The sequence below is a fragment of the Halyomorpha halys genome, unplaced genomic scaffold (assembly GCF_000696795.3).
Source record: "Halyomorpha halys isolate HHAL.00 unplaced genomic scaffold, Hhal_1.1 Scaffold946.1, whole genome shotgun sequence".
NCBI lineage: Eukaryota > Metazoa > Arthropoda > Insecta > Hemiptera > Pentatomidae > Halyomorpha > Halyomorpha halys.
This window is the reverse complement of record NW_027107439.1, coordinates 657,736-677,621: the sequence shown is the minus strand read 5'-3', so window position 1 is coordinate 677,621 and position 19,886 is coordinate 657,736. Positions and strand designations below refer to the sequence as shown.

General features: G+C 28.6%; 1 protein-coding gene and 1 long non-coding RNA gene across 3 annotated transcripts in view; one reads left to right on the top strand and one right to left on the bottom strand.

Moving 5' to 3' along the window:
* The window catches only part of LOC106687322 (uncharacterized), a gene marked incomplete in the record, with an annotated part of 206,330 nt that overhangs the window by 112,685 nt on the left and 73,759 nt on the right, over positions 1-19,886 (top strand).
* LOC106687323 (uncharacterized) overlaps positions 19,262-19,886 on the bottom strand; it is a 51,164-nt gene continuing 50,539 nt past the window's right edge. Inside the window, exon 3 of the long non-coding RNA XR_001344150.2 lies at positions 19,262-19,315. This is a non-coding gene — a long non-coding RNA (uncharacterized lncRNA). The remainder of the gene's footprint in view (positions 19,316-19,886) is intronic.

The following is a 19,886-nucleotide window of genomic DNA, read 5'->3' as shown; positions in this document are numbered from 1 at the left end:
TATATAAATTTATACAAGGGATTTTATAAATCAGTCCTGATTGGGTTACGGAAATTATAAAGGGTTTTGAGACATATCCCGAATACTAACTGATTTATTCAAACAATAAATACCAGTCTCAAGAAGTTCAAAAGATTCTATCTTATCTTTATAGACAATGGTAACAGGGATCATAGAGCTATATTTCATGGAAGTAATTAAAACAAATTTTTTGGGGGTATTGGGAATTTTTTTTTTAAACCAATTAATTTTAGAATATAATTGAATGAATTTCTAGAAACTTAACCTAATTGCACATCTATCTAAGGAGAACCATTATTGATAAGTTAAAATTCACTGGAATTATCGTTTTTGAGATACAGTAATCAATGATGATGAAGAGAATGTTACTAAGTACAGCAGGCTTTTATTACAGAGATTATTACAGTATTAAAAGGATATTTAATCATTAAAATCTCTTTGGTGAAAGAGAGAATTTTTCTCTAGAATGGAGAAATAACATTAAAAATTATTGTACTGAAACTGACAGAAAGCAGCAAATATTTTTTTTTTAGTGTCACCTGTTTTTTTTTTAATTAGAATTAGTAATTAAAAATTATTTAAGTTAGGTAATTTTCAATCAAAGTGTAGTATATTAGAAAAATATTTTTTCAACAACAATTTGTTGTTGTTAAAGTGATTGGATGGGAGTGGTGAGGAGTGTCAGAAAAAATAAATGAAGCAGATAATAAAAGAATTTACGATGTAATAAGAAATTATCAAACTATTAAATCATTTTTAATAGACAATACAATACAACAGGCTGAATGAACTTAATTAACACCGTTCATAATTAAAATTCCTCATAAATATAAATGGAGAACTAACATTAAAATTGATCGTACTGAAACTGGCAGAAAGCAGCAAAATATTTCTTTTTCATTGTCACGTGTTTTATTAATTTTTAATTCATATTAAATTTTACAACACTTCCTTGACAAACGATCTAAACTTCCCATTCACTACAAAAAATTAGTATACTCTTCGATAATCAGACCAATTTGGACATATGGAATTGAGCTCTGGGGCTCCACCAAACCATCAAATTCTTCCCGCATCCATTCGTTAAAATCCAAAATCCTACGTAAAATCCTTGATGCTCCTTATTACGTTACAAATAAACTCCTTCACAAAGACCTTAACATCCCATTCGTTGCAGATTTGACCCAAAATAGATATGCTTCTTTTCATTCCAAACTCCTTAACCATCCTAACCCATTAATTCTTAATCTTTCATCCTTAACAATCCCTGATAATCCTCTGAGGCGTCTGAAAATAAGATGGCCACGGGACATTCTAATTTGAATTAATGTTTGAAGTACCACCAATGGGTGGTTCCTTCCCAAGATTTTCAAATGTATATGAAACATACAAAATATTTACCTATTGTATTATTTTGTACATTAAATAAATTTAAAAAAAAATATTATATTTTAAATTAAAAAAATATTTAAGTTTGTTAATTTTTAATCTCAGTATAGTAAACTAGAAAAACATTTCTTCAACAACAAGTAGAATTTGACATAATTAAAATAGTTGGATAGGAGTGGTTAGGAATGTCAATAAAAAAATAAATAGAAAAAGCAAATAATAAAAAAATTTACGATGTAATTAGAAATTACCAAACTATTAAATAAATTTTAATACACAACAGCCCGAATAAACCTAATCAACTCTGTTAATAATTAAAATTCCCCATTAATATAAATGGAGAATCGATTTTCAAAACTAAGCGTATTAAGACACAAGAAACATTATTACATGTTACTAATAAATACGAAATGTTACGTTATGAAGGATGAATCTCATCACATTCGTTACGTACAACCACCTAGACCAATCATAGCGTTAAAGCGCAGACCATGCAATGCACCACAATTATTTCTAACCTTCAGGGGGACATTATTGGTTTTATTGGCTAATGAACGATCACGAACTATAAGCAGTTGTGCAGCCAGCGTCTATAGATTAAAAAGCAATTTTACATTTCAGAGAAAAACATTATTTATTTACAAATTAGTAATTAAAATAGAAGATTAATGTACCGGCGGTTAATTTAAATTAACCTTTAAATGCGTACATAACAAATTGATTATCATATAAAATTAGTTGACTATAACAAATCAAAATTATAATGGTATAATTCAGGACAGACTTTATTACGACATAGGTTCAGCTACAGAGCGGATTTCTATATTAATCCAAGGATTAATGCCTCCGAATTGACGAAAATTTAATAAAACTGGGGGATGGGGTTTCTTTAGCTTCACTGGTTATGTGTTATTTTTATTACTGAGCTCGCATTATCCAGAACTTATCAAATCTAAGTCTGTGAAAATTAGACAACTTTATATTTACTTTATTGAAACATTTATAAATCCAAATCTAATTTATAAGTATTAATATTCTACTGTATTTATTTATTACGCTCACATTACCGCTCGCGAAAATGGTCTTTTTATTGACCATAAAATCAGTTCCTTTTATTCAATTCCTTTATAATTCAATTCATCTCTTCATCACTAGTCCCCTCACCCGATTTTAATCTTCAACACAGACATCTCTGGATTAGCTTATATTAAAAATTTTAGTTCAGTACTAAATAATAATAAATTTTGAGAAGGCATGGCACATTATATATTCCCTTAAATTTTAGATTTATAAATCATCTTTAAGGAAAGGTAAAAAAAATTAAAAGTCTGGAGTGGAATTCCGTATACCATGAACTTCAAAGCGATCGTAGAAGACAAAATTTTCAAGCAATCAGACATAATTCATACGGATCATAAGTTATTAATTATCCATGTTCTTTTAATGCCCCTGGATGTGAGTTTTTGTCCCTTAAAATAATTAACGTTGTTGTATTTTACCTGGGTAGATAAGCTGTATATCTTAATTTTAGTACGTGTGCTCAGCGAGCTATTCATAAGTTAGCAAAAAGTAAGTCATATTATTCTTTCATGAAACGTTTTCCTGGCCCAAAAAACAATAACGCGAAAATGTAATATTGAAATCAAATTATCAGCCATACTTTACTTTAGCCGCAGCTTTAATACAACTTTCCTTTTTACGAACGATTAGTACAACTTTTATATTGTAGATAAAAGAATTAAATTGCACTTTATGTTAATAGAGATCCATCTAAAGATAGATTTTTTGTTCAAGGAAAAGGGTCGGAAATTGGATTTTTTAGGTAACGCACTTACGGAATGATGCAATCAAAAGTTGGGTATAGAAATTTATTTTCTCCACGAGCCTATAGGATATATCTCAATAAATTAATTTAAAAAATATATATTGTAATATATATAACAAAATATGTTTTGAACATATATATTACTTATCCACCCATAACTCGCGGGAATGCACCTGATACTGAAACGCAGTGTATTAGCATAGTATGCATTTCACACTCCTTCCCCTTTAGACTACCCCTATGACAACAAGCCAATCGCGACACGCTTATAAGATAAGAAGTAGATGTTATATACCGAAAAGTTGGCCACCCCTGGTCTATAACGTGAAAAACTGCTAAGAAAATCTTAAGGGGCCTCTACATGTTGGCCAAGTCATGGCGAACTCAGACATACGCGAGCATGTGGATGGGTGGCTTTGCTTGGTTGGCCTAGGCTCGTTGCTGAGCCGTCCAGAGTCGTTTTTTGGACACAGATCAAAGGGGTTCGTGAGAGCGCTCGTATAGCGTCTCCACCATTGTTCTTTGTCTAGTTGCAACTGAGAGCTGTTAGGAGGTTAAAGGTGTTTGTTGGTACTTTTTATAATAAGTTTTATATTTAATCTTATTTATTTATATTTAATTTCCTTTTTTTGTAATAAAAATAATACAATCTAAGTGCAATGGCTGAAACCACTAGTACGTCCGCCATGCTTGCCTCTCTGAATAACACTGACATGTGGATGGCCCGCTCTTTGTTTACCGAGCATTTGTACAAGCCTCGATTCGTGGCGAGCGGCCAACATGTGGATCCACCTTTAGGGAATCAAGTGAGAAGCAAATCGGAACATTTTAGGTTTTAATCTTCCTTAATTTGGAGAATGTATTTACAAAATTATTGTAAAAATTAACATTTTCTGTTTTTTTATGGATGGATCCATCCAAATCTCCACTCTCTTCTCATGAACCACCAATGCTTATTCTATACAAGAAATAAATAAAAATAATGAAAAAAAAAACGTATACAATTCACTTTCATCTCGATGACTGGTGCCCAAACTCTTGCAAAACATTATTTTTATTTATTAATAAAATATTTGTTTTTTATATTACTATTAATTCTTTTTAGTTATGTGATAGACCAAAAGACAAAGAGATGTAGACTTTTGAGGGAATTTTCTCTGGTAGAAGAAACCGGATAAAGTTCCAAGTCACGTTAACGATTCTACCTCGCAATATAACATTTAAATTAAAAAACTGAAAAAAAATATCAGATAATAAATGAATTGTAAATTATTACGAATACTTCAAAGGGTTGAGAATTTAAAGAGAAATTAGAAAATAGCGTTCAATATTCGGGCGGAAGAAAATGTAGGATATATACATGAGGAAACGGGTAGCTCACTAGTAAGGCAGTGTGCTACTAATTCCAAAAACTCGGGTTCGAATCCAGTTGTGGCAGATTATTATTTATTCTGTTACTGTAGACATGAGTCAACCCTATACAAATTGTGTGTTAAATAAAGGGGTTTAAAAGGTTTCTTTGCCCTAATCTTTCGATTAATATTTAATAAAAAGAAAAACTATTTATATCATAATTAAAGGAAGAACTGAAATGTATGTACATGATACCGTTTTGACAAAAATCCGCAATAGGTTTCCAGTGGTTGACTGTAACACAATAAACATTTCTAGTTCTTAGATCGTACATTGTTTTCCGGAATAAAAAAAAAAGAAGGAAAAAAACAGAAGAAGTGACTCTTAAGAAAGATTCATTATTCAATGGAGACACGACTGTGATCAAGGCCTGTCACGAAGATAGTTCCTCCAGGTCAACGGCCTTCCGTTCCCGAAACCACAAAGTGCTAGGCCACTCAATGCCATTCAATCTAATACTATCCAGCAAAAGATTACAATTATCAACAAAAATTAATCACCACTTACCTCAGGTTCTCACGAAAGGCTTGAGGGAACCAATGCAGGAAATATTTCGAAAAACAGCGTGCTGTAGAGAATCAAAACTTATATATATATATATATATATATTTAATATTAGAAATCCTATAAATAATATATAAAATAGTATCTAGCCTTCATCAGGCCTAAGAACAAAGAACAAGATAAAAATGAATACAAAAAAGAAAACATAAACAGAATAACATAAAGTAAAGAATTGTACAGAATGAAATTAATAAAATTAAACTGATGAAAGAAGTGGAAAATAAAATGTATACATAGGTAATTGAATAAGTAAGTAAAAATAACATAATTAAAGAAATAAAATAAAAATTTGAAGTTACATAATGCAAAGGAATATGAATATTCTAGTCTATTAATGATTGAAAAATTGAAATTATGGAAAGGAAAAAAAATTGAGAGAAAGAAAATATATGTAACTTATGAAATATGCAACTATAATATTAGAATAATGAAACAAAATATAAAGTTAAGTTAGACAAAAGAAGTGAGTAGAAAACATAACAATAATAATATATGGTGAACATAACTAATAACGTGGGTAAGGAAAATTAAGAAAAGAATAGAGAAGGAAGAGGGGTAAGATGGTTTTAGAAAATATGTTACAAGGATGACGAAGTTGCCGGAAGATGACAATGCATTATTAGTATTTGGATATTTAAAAACTGTTAAAAAGAGGAAAATGCTAGAAATTGAATTGATGAAGGATAGAGATTATGGCCGAATCGTTCGCACTATTAAATAAGTTATTTCAACTTATTTCTGTTATATTTTGACCGACCCCCCCCCCCAACCATCTCCCCATATAATTTATCCACGGTCAACTATTTCTCATCATTATGAAAGAGATTTTTCTGTTTAAATATTTTTTCTTTTTATGGTAATATAATATTTTGGCCCCCACCACCCGAGAACTTTTATGAAATTACAACTGAAACTCCCAATTAGCGCAACATTTAAAAATAATGCTTCAATCAAAGAATTTAACGAGCGTAGTCAAACTCAAAAGGTTGCTCAATAGACCAATTAACAATATTAATAACTTGTATTGTCAAAATCATACAAAGCCAAACATATTGAAAATACAAATAAAATTCAATTTAAACTCTAAATGAGTATGTTTATTATTTACCAATTGAGAGTTATATTTTAATATTATAAAATAGGCCTAAGCATCCTTTGAACTAAAGCATTTTTAGTCTAGATATGATTGAGGTTTTATTTTTACTTTCAATTCTAATATTCTTGTTCAGCTTATAAAAAAATTCAACTCAAAATAAATAAATAAGAATATATTAACTATTTTTTGTAAAAATTTGCACTAATAATACTAATAACAATATTATCCAATGCTAAAGATCTAGCTGGATGAAAAGTAACTTTACGAACTGTATCGTTCAATCAATTACAAATATTAGACCAACTTTTTTTTCAAAAATAATTTATGGGAGCCTTTTATTTCATAATTTAAATAAATTCTGTTCATAATATTTTTTATAAAAGATATTTAGTTATGTAATTCAGATTTCGTTTATTAAGAAAAATCAATGCTGATTTTTTTTTTCTTTAAAACCAGCCTTTTGGGACAAGGACTCTTGAAAATATATAAATGATCTGTAATGAAAAAACAATTAAATGTCCAGTCTCTCGAAGGAATTGAAGCTTAGTAGCAACAAAAAATATATATGCATTTTTTTGTAATTTTTAAATTTTTTTAACATTTCAAAATCCTAAGATAGACAAAATATCTACATAGTACACAAATAAGTAATAGTGGTAACTAATAAGAAATGTAGTCTCCAAAAAACAAAATTCTGTCAATGTCCCATAAAAAAATATATTTACTGCTGAAATCAAGTTAAAAATGTTCTATTTTTTCATTTATATCAAAATTTCTTTTTAGGGATTTCTAAAAACCCTACCAACGTAACTGACTAAACCTTTCATTAAAATTTTTTTTAGTTCACTTTACTCAAAACAAGTTTTGGTTCTAACGAGTTCGTGTATTTTATATCCAATTTAATATGATTGAAAATCTTTTGTTCTCATTATATATACAAAAAAAAAACTGATTGGTGTGTAATAACCATTACATGCAGAGCAAAGGCAGAAGACGATAATATAATTCATGTCTAAAATTAAGTAAAATATGTTTTTCTCCGTCTCCTAGGCGCATTGGCAAAAACCTACAAAATTGTGTCTGATATTTTTCGACCTAGTGTCACCAAAAAAAAATTTCTTTGAAATCGGTGATCCACGTCTCCCATTGTGAATTTCAACATATCCTTATAAAATTATTAATTTTTTTAGCTATTGAATGCAAGCTATATTCCAACAACGACAAAAACAATATTTCTTTTCAGAAGGAGGATCACTGGACCGTATAAATAATATACAATTGACACGATCAAGGAAAAAGCGTTTTAACACGGCGTCATGCTGACTGTAACATAAAATGGACAACGCGTTTTTTTAAATAACTTTTAAGTATTTTGTACCTCAGAGGAGATCAAGCAACTGTGAAAATAATGTATTGCACACGCTAATCTTTAATAATGCTGAAGATAAGGTCATTCTCATTACTACCGTTGCCTAGAAAAAAAATCTTAATTTCCCATTTAATTGCTTCCTCTAAAAAGGGAAAGTATAATTTCCTGCTGAAACGGCTTTTCAGCGTCCTTGCAGAGCAAACCGTTCCACATCTTCTCAGCCTAACAGCTGCCTGGAAGTGGACCAAGGTAATCGGTTTCCCGAACAACAAAGGGCCGAGAGTTCGCGAGGCGTGTCGGGCCTTCGGGATGATGGCATCCTCTACGTGATGTCTCTCTCAGCTTTCTCATTCATATTCCGATCCTCAGAGGCAACATTATGCAACCCGTCGGGGAAGAACTCGTGGAGATGGGAGGTTGTTTACTGTCTCGGCATTCCAGCCCCAATGGCAGCTTTGTAAGCGATCATTAAAGGAGAAACTCCTATGATATTGTGTGTAATAGCATTGCAATATAAAAACTTCCGGTGTAGCAAACACAAATATTGTTAGAGGCCGTTGTGACTGAGTTGAGGCACCATCTTAGAAATATCATGTCTGCAGCGGCGCCGGGTAGACATTTATTTTGTGGTGGTCCCTCTGGTTCATATATGTCGGTTACCTATACGATAAAATATCTGTCCCTCCACCATCTCCACGTATGCCATAAATGACCAGATAGGGAGTGTAAAAAAATATACACATTCTCTCAGGATGAAACATGTTTCTTATAAAATGAACAGTACATTTCTCCAAGTGAAATGGTCAAAATATCTAGATATTTATAACTAGGACTAGCATAACCAAACACACTTTTAAAACGGGTGACTTATTTGTGCATCGCTGAACATTCGCAAAAGCCCAAAGTAATGTCTAAGGAAAGGTAAAGAGAAGAATCTAATGAACACGGTATTTTTCAAGTAAAGTTTAAGTGTGAAATGGTATGGCCTGTCCAGATGAGGTTTTCACCTATAACACCTGAATAGTATATCGAAGCGAGTAATATTATAACATACGATATGAGCAGTAAAAGTAATACTAATTATTAGTTGTAATAGTACTACAAATTAATAAACATTGAATTCTTCGTCTAATAGAGCACCATAACTTATTAGTTCGGCTAAGTAGTATGTAATAAACCGTAAACCTAAACATTTAGCAATTTCAATTTTTTTCCTAAAACTGAGATACAATACTATATATAAGTCCAGAATCAAAGCATTTCTGTAAGTTCTAATACAGTAAAGAATCTAATTTGTTTAAATTAATAAATTACTAAATTTTAGGTTTTTCTATCTATTCGCCTATAAAAAAAAAAAAGGTATAGGGCAACAAATAAAAGAATATTTAAATGAGTACCATAAAGTATTACATCTGCCAAGTGGTATGGCTATAAATTACCAACTATGATTAAATTAGTGCTTCAGAAAAGAAGGCAGTTATCTCACCCCATTTTTTTATTACTTTAATGATAACTATGTATACTAACTAGTCAAAATTGATGAGTCTGCCAAGTACAGGTAGGGGGAATAAAAAATGGCGGATGTTTCAAAACCTTAAAAAACACTAATTGTTCTTTCGGAGCTCTATATCTTAAAAACTACCAGCAACACTAGAAAATCTAAGAGAAGATTATTTAAAGAAGAGTAAATTTGCTGAAATATTAACCCTAAAAGAGCTATTTATGTCCAATAGTTCTCGAGTTATAGCTTTTAAAAAGCCAAATTTCTTAAGAATTTACAGAAAGATTAGTAGTTAGTTAATTTATTTTAATAAATCTATATCTCAGAAATTATGTGACGTACAGATGTCTATTAGCACTCACATTAAAGCTAGAATAATGGACTGTAAAGAAGTTTATGACCATTACCTTCGTAGGAATAGTAGTTTTCATGATATTTGCTAAAATAAATTGATTTTTAGTTGTTCGGAAAATAAGATTGATTTATGAAAAACTTCAATTCAGAAACCATTTGACGTACAGATGTCTGTCAGCACTCAAATTAAAGCCAGTTAAATTTACTATAAAATAGTTAATAATGTTTATCTTTGTATGACTAGTAGTTTTTATGATATTTGACAAAATAAACTCATAAAATGTTAATTTATAGTTGTTCGTATAAAATTTTGGATTTTTGAAAAAATATATCTCTAGATCCATAAGACGCACATATGTCTGCCAACACTCAAAATAAAAGTAATTTAACTTACTATAAAGTAGTTTATGACACTTATCTTCGTAGGGGTAATAGTTTTTATGATATTCTCATATAAACGTAAATTTGGCAAATGAAAATTTGTCCGAACAACAATAAATAAATTTGTTTTAGCAAATTTCATGTAAACTATTTAACGTAATTAACTCTATTAGGGCTCATATTTTAGGAAATTTACTCTTCTTTAAATGACATTCTCTTAGGTTTTCTTGTGTTGTTTCTACTTTTTAAGATAGTAGAGATAAGCTCCGAATGAAAAATTAAATTTTTTTATCGCTCTCAAACAGCCGCCATTATTTATTCCCCCTACCTTTACCTGGCAGACTCATCAGTTTTGTCTATTAATTATACTTAGTTTTCATTAAAGTAATTAAAAATTGGGGTGAGATAACTGCCATTTTTCTCCTCTTGGGCTCTTGTACTAAATGGTATCAGGTGGCTTACAACTATATCGCTAGCTAATGTTGAAAGTTATTGTTCTTTAATTTGCTTTACTACACCACAACAAAATAAAATTTTTAATACACCAATTAATAGTTGTAAGTGAGAAACAAGAAAAAATACCTAAACTTTTGTTATTCGTTGCCTTATTAAAATAAATACCTAAAGGTTTTTAGACCTTCAGAAATGTTCTTTCGTTTTTAAGTGTAATAGAAACTAATTTTTGAAATTATATGCAGATATATGTATGATGAGATGGATTTTACGTATTTGGCTCCAGTACTATCCGATCCAGAAAAAAGGAACTGCGTCAAGGTAGATAAATCACTAAACCGCAGCGTTACATAAATATTCAGTCCATTATTTTAATAGAAACAAATAAATATATTTATATATTTTCCTATAATAAAACTTTTAAATCAACTCAATGCCAATACTTCTAAACATATTAATGTTATATAACTAACCTCATGACAGACTGTCGTAAAAAGTTATCTAATTCCCCCAAAGATAAAAAAGTTTCCCTAACACAATTTTTATGGTGACATAAAATAAAAAATATATATGTTACTATAATAACAAAGTACATATCGCACAATTAGATTATTTAAAAACTACGATTATCAAATAGGTATATACAGGATTATACCAAATTTTTTGAAATTTTTGGACTAATTTGCAAAACGTAGAAGAGTTAGTAAAAAATATTGTTATCAGGAAAAAACCACACAGTCTCGTTTTTTTACACGAAAACTCGATAATATCGAAATACGAATTTTCATAGGAATCAAAAAATATTTTACCTAGGCCACTTTGTATAAAGAATGATAAAATAAAGAAATATTTTTTGCATTTCATAAAAAATTGTATTTAAGGATACTAAAAATGATCCTGATTTGTTTGTTCTAATATAAATTATGTTTTGCCAACTTTACTATCAGTATCCATTGTATTTTGTATACATGTATACATTTTATATATATTCATTTAGTAAAATTTTCAATATTTTCTTCTTATTGTTATATAAAACAAATCGATTGGTTTATAATTAACCACCTTATTCTATATTATGAGGATATTATTAAAATAATTTGGACCGATAGACCTAGCAAGCGGGTAAAATATTCTTTTAGGGAGGAACATTAGTTTACATTCGTTTTTCTTACCTAAAAAAAAACTTATTTCTAAAATTATATTGCACCTTTGATTTTTTTTTTTTTTAAATCACAAAAATTGCAATAACCTTACATTACAATCCTATTTTCCCTCTTATAAATCTTATATCCACTTATATAAACGAATCCAAATTGCACTTCCCTGGATGATATTTGTGTTCTTATTTTCTAAAAACGTCTCTTTTTTTTTTATGTTTGTTTCCTTTTAAGATCAAAACAATGCTTGTTTTAAATAAACTATTGCTATAAAATAACCTTTAAATCCATTCAGAGAAGTCTGAAAATAATACGATTGCTGAAATTATATGAAATATTTTTTTCTCTGTTACTAGAGCTCTTTGCAAGAGGATGCATGTCTTATATTTTTCAATTTAAAAATGCCAAAATAAGTTTCATAGAGTTTCATTAGTACTACGTTCTTAGTCTCCACTTGTAAGAACGTTTTTTTTTTTAATTTTCTCTTATTGAATTTTTTAAAATTTTTATAAATTAAAATTAAATATCGTTAAACTAATTAATCTCCTATTAAAAAAATAATAGAATAAATAGATTTAAAATTCAGAAATAAGCTGAACAAATCAGCCGGACCCGCACTACCGTACTGTTGTGTAAATTTAGTATATCATCGAGCCTAGGGTAAGGGTAACTTGCTTAGATGTTATCTCAAATTTTGATTTTTAATTAGATAGATTAAATATTAATTATATTCTTCTCTTACTTTTAATCATATTTCTATAATTTAAGAATACAATATTGTGGGAATGAATTTTGAAATAGGTACGAAAATATTCATGGAGCTAGTTTCATTTTATATCGAGTCATTATTATATTGACAAAAATTGTAGTGTAATATATAATTTTTAATATCTTATTAATAATTTTTAGTAGCATAATCCACGGATTAGTAGAAAGTAGGAAAAATCCTCACAGCTCTGTATTACAATTCTTTATTTTTCAAGAGAATTAAGAGCTGCAACAGCCTTGTTTAGTTTATTGCTAAAGCCATCGAATTTTAGTTAAGACAATTAAAAACGTAAATAGAATGGCATTTAATTGATAAAAAAAAATATCTAAGCTAATATTAAAATAATATTCTGAAATAAATTAAATATTTAGTTTTCTCTATAAACATTTTATATTAAAAAATTTGCACTTCTTATCAAATTGGTAATTTTTTAATTAACTGTGTTTCTCTTTTAAAATGGCACCAACTTATGAAAAACAGATGATTTTGAAAATTATAAAAAATTTCTGAATTCCATTTGAAAAGCAGACGGAGTACAGAAGGATTGCATTGAGAGAAAAATAATGATAAAGAAAGAAATGTATCTGCTAAAAAAATCATGAACTGTAAAACTTGTATTTGGTATACAATATATAAATTGCGTGTTTTCTCTAGAAGTTTCTATTTTTTTTTTTTTATGAAGAAACATTGCCTGTCAATCATTATACATTTACTCTGGTCATTTAAGTTCTTAATATGTTTTCAGAAACCTGTTTTGAATCTATTGTTGTAATATCGCAGCAGTATAACTCCATTTTGGTTTATGGATAGCTTTAATTTGTTTTTCAAATTCAATTTTTTTCTTTTTTTGCTTTGAACAATGTAAGATAATGAGAAGTGAACATGTCAGAGATGAGCAAATAACTTCGTTTTTTTTTAAGGCACAAACTGTAATGGCTATATGAGTCGTTGAGTGAAAAAGGGGTGTAAATCAAAACTGAATTTATGAGATATTCAGCTTAGTACAGGAAGTTTTATAAAGGTTTTTATAAGAGATAACAGCTTTCTCTATTAAAAGAATGAAATCACAAACATACCCAACAATTTGATAAGAGCATTTAAAGCAAATAAACTCAGTAATTAACTAATTAATAAATTTTTTAAACTAAAAATTAATTTATAAGAACAGAATTATGCCACAGACATGATTAAAATACTGCTTAGGCTGTGTATAAACCTCATCTATGTTATTCGAAAAGATACAACAAAGCAAAAACTACGGAAATTGCAAGCATGAAAGGCATCTAGCCGAGCGTTGAACCCGAGACATTGACCGTTGATTGCACATTACCGGAGCACAGGTCACGCCAAGCCCAATAACTTAGACCGAGTACTTCCAATCCAAAAAGAATAAAAACTTTAATAAGAGGTTTTAAAGAAATTATAGGCAATAAGGAGCCATCATTTTAGATAAATGATACTTAGATAGGCCAGTTGCAATTTATTGCGTCTTAAACTACCCAATGCCCTAATATAGCCTCTAAACAAATTTAAACCATTAAGTTAAGTATCTTAGAATTATATCTTGGTAACCATATATAAAAAAATTAAATATGGTTGGTAAACTACAATCTCAAATTTAGAACTTATCATTTAAAATTAAATGAACTAATAAATAGTTTACAACATAAAAAATGTACATAAACTTCGTAAAGATTTATTTTAGTCCACCATAAACTATATTACGGTAGTACTGACCCCCTTACCTATCTCTCAGGAGTGAAAAATATTGACGAATGAGGTATCAAAGGAAATGGAATTCTAGGAAGAGACGAATCTAAATTTTGATTCTTAAATTGTTACTAGAACTTTAATGAAAGTTATTTTAAAAAATAAAGAGGTTTCAAAACTCTGACAGAGGAATATGCGGATCGAGACGGTACTTTCCCATGCCTGAGCTTAAAACATAACGAAATCTGATAAATACTCAAATAAAAGGATTATTAGACAGATCCTTCTCTTTTATATTAACCCAAAAGTGTTCAAAGTATACTTTGATACTTCCAGGAGAATGTTTGCGAAGATATTCTTAAATGAATTATATTATTTACAATTAACGCCAAAACATAGGGACTTTTTCGTTGGAGCCTGGCCATTACTTGTTGAATGAAATATTATTAACTTCATTAAGTAACTTACTACTGAGTTGTCACTAATAAATAATGTTAAAATTTAGTTATACAGTTTTTCTTGAAAATTTTATCTGTCTGTTGTGTGTTGATTAAGCGAACGGTTGAACCAGTTTCTAATTTCCATATCAATTTCATTTCAAATTATTCAAACCCGTGGGTTAACAACAAAATTCGTAACCCGTCTAAGACATCTGTTCATGAAGGGCCTATGAGTTCTCTATAGCTATGAGTTTTCAGTCGGTACAATTAAGGGTTGATTCTAATTCATAACTATAAACTGAAGTAATATTTTCCAGTGGATGCAAAGTAATTACTTATTATCTGAAGATAAGTCATTATAAAGTATGCAACTCAATCAATTGTGTGTGTTAAATAGACTTTATTGATATTATTCTATAAATCTATAATCATACAGATGAGCATGACATCGCTGATATTTTGGGATGAATCAAAGAAGAAAAACATCTAAAGCCAGAATTATCGTAGGAGTAAACTAGTTAAAATGTGTTCTTATGATGTATATAGATTTGAAATTATTCATTTTAAATTTACTAATACTTTTAGTTCTTGGTGATTTAAAAAAAAATCATTTCTCTTATCTTTGGACCATGATAAAGTGGGGTTTGTCCCAATATTAGAATGTGATTGATTCTTCACAGTTATGGATATTGTAATTTTGACCAAAGTTTAACATAAAACGTAGTTAATAATTTTAATATTTTATGTTTTTTATGATGGTGAAGAAAAATAAAACCTTAACCTCTTTGTTAACATCGGGCATCCGTTTATTACCTAGTCGAATCTTAATTTTTATTTGCTTTACATCTTCCCTGTAATCTAGCAATGGGATCAAAAAACCTGTAATTTTTTATTTATATTTGTGGACTTCCATCCATCTGGCCCCTCTGCTGTATATTAGCCACACAGCAATAAGAAAATTTACAAGCAATGAAAGAGCTAGTAAAAGAAAAAAAACAATTATATTGCAAATATATTCAACAGTACTCAGCACGTAATATATACATACCTAGAGCACATCTACTCTTGGTATATCTGAAGGCGTTTTTTGTAGAATATTTAATTACACACCTGATGAAAAAATAATTATCTAAATCAGACCACAAGAAAGGGGGTAATAGAAAGTGTCCAAAAATTGTCTGAATAATCCATATTAACATATCGATCGAACAGATCTATTATCCAGTTTCTTTTCAGAATTTTGCGGCTATAATTTTTATTCTTTTAGATACATTGGCTAATTTATTTATATTTTTAATTTATTATGTTTCATATATTCTTTAAAAGCAGAAAAAAGAATTATCTCAATCGGACCACAAAAAAAAAATTATCAATTATCAATTGTTAGAATTAGAACTATCAATAATAATAATAAGAATAATCAATAATAATAATAATAATATTAATAAGAATTAGCAACAATTATCAATTATCAATTATAAACAAGAATTATCAACCACAAAAAAGAATTATCAATTGTTAGAATTAGAATTATCAATAATAATAATAAGAAGAATAATCAATAATAATAATATATAATAATAACAATATTAATAAGAATTATCAACAATTTTCAATTATAAATAAGAATTATCAACCACAAAAAAAACTTACCTAAATCAGACCATAAAGAAGGGGGTTATAGAAAATTTCCAACAATATTCTGAATAATCCATATTAACAAATCGGTCAAACAGATCTATTATCCAGTTTATTTTCAGAATTCTGCGGCTATAATTTTTATTATTTTGGATACATGGGGTATTTAGATTTTTAATTTATTACGTTTCATACATTCTTTAAAAGCAAGTAGGCTACCAAACTTCTGACTGTTTCTTAAGTTCTAAAGGATTTAGTTTTTACAACGGTTAATATTGTTATACTAAAAGTTTTAATTTTATGAATAAGTATTTTTATTAATCTGAATTATATATAATAGGAAGGTATGTATAATAAAATCCATTTACGGTCAGGTCCCAACAAGTAGGAGGAGTAAGTGTATACATTCAATTTCGAATCCATGAAAAAAGTGGTTTATAAACATTAAATATATAAAATGCAGATCCCAAGTCACTGCTGAAGGTCAGACCAACGTACTTTAATATATCTGGTTTTTTATATCTGGAATTAATTAAATTTTTTTGAGTATTGTTCTAGTTTTAATTGCTAAAACAATCATTTTTACTGGGTCACTCATTGTTCTGTTTTTTTGAGGTTGTATTATTTAATGCTACTTATATCAGAGATGTTTCGCAGTGAGCCCTAAACAGTACAAAGCACCTCAATACGACCCAGATATTGCATTGGGACTGAATACACAGAAGCCTTAATCGAGAAGTGGAACATCTGTAGCACTCCTTTCCTGCTCGATAAGGTAGCATTAGGAGAACGCGCGTGACTGGCGTCTACCTTAACAAAGAGATACGCTACTCTATCGTCGCCCATTTATCAGTCATGAGATTGATGTACTTAGTAATTCAGTAGTAGATCGTCCTAACTGAAATAACACGATCGTCTTTGTTTTACAAATTTGAATAGATCTGCTAGCTACAGCATTATTTGGATTTTTTTAAGTTTAAATAATTCCAAAATTTTTAACGGGAGGTATAAGAAACCACACATAGTAAATGTTTTAAAGATATTAAGAGTATGCTCATATAAAATTTATTATCCCCAATTTGGACGTAACAGAGAAGCTTTAATAATGGTGTACAAAGCATTATTTGAATCGATATTGAGATATGGGATCGATGGGGGGCTATCGTGCGAGTGCCTGATAGTCATTTATCAAAACTTGCAAATCTACAAAATCGAACATTAAGAACAATAACACACCACAATAATGAAGCAGAAAATCGTAAAATCGTTGGTATTTTACCATCTAATACATTTAATTTTTACAGAATTATCTTAAAATTTATGGATAATAATTTATTTAGAAAAGAAATCGTATATTTAACATATGTAAGAAAAAAATAAAATATATCCAACCACCCTTTAACAATAAATTTGGTAAAATTATTATTATTTAATTATAAAATTAAAAACATACCCTAAACTATATGGTTCCATATCTGTTCAATCGCTCATCAGAAGATCTAATAAATAAATTAACCACAAATAAAACTAAAAAAGAAATATTTATCTGGCTTCTTTCTTACTTCTATGATTCCCAATAACTGATTTCTAAACACAAAATGACCTGCAAAATATCTGCCTCTATTTCTTCTTAACTCCACATAATTATTCATTATATTACGATTGGAATTAGCAATGTACGTGTGCTTAGTAGTAGATATTATTTATTTAGATATTATAGTATCCTTATTTTTATCATCTTGTTTTATTCTTATTATTATATTAGTTCACTAATTGTAAATTTTCAGCTTTATTATTCACTTCAAAACCCTTTCAGTTATTTTTATTAGTTTTATTTTTTCTTTAATTTAATTTAATTTTTTTAATAATTATTTTTTTTTATTCTTTACTTTATTTTAATTTTAGTAGTTTTTAATTAAATTATTAACTGTATCACCTGAGATCAATTCATATCGTACGTATCTATCTTAAAAATTGTATAGCCTCCATAACGCCATAATAGTCTAAACTGTAATATTTACATTTCATTTATATATATATATATATCAGTTTTATGTTCTTCGTGAGCACACGATCAAGCTCATCTAAGATCGAAAATTTATGTGGAAAATCAAAAGGACCAATAACCAAAACAAATGGTTTGGTTATCACACAATTTTAATTACCACCCTACTTTGAGATTTGTCTTGTATATTTCAAAACGGCAATTTGTTTATTATTGATAATGACAATATGTTTCATAATTGGAAAGTGTAAGTGAAATGTTACCATTACCATTACAACTGTAGAAATACGAAAACCTTCACAGTCAGTTAATTATCAAATTCTTTCATATTTACACCAACACAATGTTTATAACTACTAAGTATGGGAGATCGTTAATTTTTTAAGTAAAAACAATTAAAGGCTCTTAATAATTTGTTATTTGAGGCTTAAACAAAAGTAACAAATTATTGACTTGATTTTTTTTTTTATGAGTATTTTTCCAGCCTATGCTCACCTAAGCATTCATAACTTCTAAGCATCAACCAAATCCAACTTTAATAGTCCGGGAGCTAGCAATCTTTATATTATCTTATAATCAATAGAAGCTTTGAGTAGTGGATATGAAAGTTTTCAATAGTCAATTATTAAAAAAAAATGGTAGTTTTTCAAGGTGAATTTAGCAAGTACATATTTTTTTTTTTTTTTTTTTTAAAGTTGACCCACATTTTCTCATAAACATCAGGCAAATGTTAAAAGTTTTGCACTGATAATTAATTCAGGAAATACCTCGACATATAAATATTTTGTGATTTGATCATTAAGGCAAAAAAATATGCAAATTTTTATATCTATCAAATGAGGTTATTTGTAGTAATAAATACCATGATATCAAAACTTTAAATAATAATCTAATCGTCAACATAATTAACTAAGAAACAAAAACCAATGGTTGTATATAAATGATGTGATGATGCAAATTAATAATATTTTTATTGTAACTGTTTAAAATCGCCCTGAAAGTTAATTAATAACTATACTAATACAATATATCTTGAAATAATTGTATTAATAAAGTTTAAAGTTCAAAACATAATAAATATTATATTTTGAAGAACTATTAATACTGCATAACGTTAACTGTTAATTATAATAACTAATTACTTTAATTATTGTTTATAGCTTTTAAATAATATGACATACCTTAACAATAACATGGCGTGATACGATGGTTCTTCCCTCGTTCACTGGCCTAAAAAGATAAAACCATGTTATGAAAATATTATTCTAATTAGATCATAGTTGGGTAAATGTTTATCATAAAATGTGCTTTATTCTACTTATCCAGCTTTAATTATGAATAATGATAATTTTCAATTAAATATAACTAGACATTTGTGTATCATTGTATCTAAAATAGGATAAGAACTCAGATGCCACATCTGTCGTGATTTTATTTGAATAAAAATCTACCTTATTAACAACCTTTACATTGATGTTAATTTGGCAAGGGGGTTACAAATGTAAAAACGAATGAAAATGCTATTTTTAATATAATTGTTTCCCGATTAATTTGATTAGCCATCTGACCTTCACTATTTTACAATTTTCGATCCTCATATCCTGCCTTTAGTTCAAAAATTAAAACACAATTCTCAAATCGTATATTTTACATCGCGGACGTTTATAACTATGACCCCTGATCAGTATCTATAAGTTAATATTTTTTTTTTTTTTAAATAATTTATTTATTGATATTTACAACTGTATACACATATATACAACAAGTAAATTTGCTGTAGGTGACATAGTAACATGATAAA